This window comes from Tribolium madens, unplaced genomic scaffold (genome assembly GCF_015345945.1).
Source record: "Tribolium madens isolate multiple individuals breed KSU strain unplaced genomic scaffold, Tmad_KSU_1.1 Scaffold_91;HRSCAF=231;Tcas5.2_LG7, whole genome shotgun sequence".
Lineage (NCBI taxonomy): Eukaryota > Metazoa > Arthropoda > Insecta > Coleoptera > Tenebrionidae > Tribolium > Tribolium madens.
In genome coordinates, this window is record NW_025401063.1 from 1843685 (window position 1) to 1844746 (window position 1062).

Consider the following 1062-nt stretch of genomic DNA (forward strand, 5'->3'; position numbering starts at 1 on the left):
TAAAGATGGCGGCACTTCCTGATACACCGGAAGTGGGTATTATCTTCGTTATTTTAAATAGGAAGCTATGTTTTTTATTGCGTTTTTGGATTACTRAAGTGATTTTGAGAAAGTTTTTATTAGTCTTTTCTATACCTAAGTTTGACCGTTTCTGAAATATTTAGACTTTTAAATTTTTTTTTTATATTTGAATCTTCCTATTCAAAAATCGATAACTCTACCATTTTTTATTACGTTGAAACCGTATTTGGGTGTACGAGAGAGAAAGGTTAGAAAGAATAACTTAATTATGAAAAAAAACTTGGCGTTTTTTCAGTGAGAAATGAGAAATATTTCCATGGAAAACTATGCAAAAACTACCATGGATAAAAAAAAGTCAAAATAACTCGGAAATTATTAAATTTTGGTTTAGGGAATGTTGATACAGATCGATGCAGAATTAAATTCTTTTTCATTTAGCCAAGAAAAAATTGGGGCCTTCCGTTTGAAAAAAATCAGTTACGGGTATTTGAAGTTTTAAACGTAATCTTAAATTTTGGAGGTTTGTTAATTATTTTTCCAATTTTAAATACGCGAAAGAAAAAATCTAACCTTTCTTTTTTATATGCCCAAATACGATTTCAAAATAACTAAAAATGGTAGAGTTATCGATTTTTGGAGAGGAAAATGCAAACTCAAAAACATTCAAAAAAGTCTAAATATTTCAAAAACGGTTAAATTTAGGTATAAGGAGGTCTGATAAAAACTCTGAAAATCACAAAAACACAATAAAAAAAATATCTTTCTATTTAAAATAACGAAGTTGATACCCATTATTTTCAACTATACAGCGTGTCTCAAAAATTAGTTACAATACAAACTTGTGTTTTTTCAAATAAAATACCATATGTTTCTTAGCGTTTTTGGATGTAGATTTTTATGACATTGTCTTTGAGCTTAACTTTTATTGGTCGATTTTGCTTAGTTTTAAAAATAAGACAATTTTTTTGACGAAAACATGCACTTTTCAAAAATTTATTACACAAAAACTAAGACATTTAGAAATATATTTTTTTTTAAAAA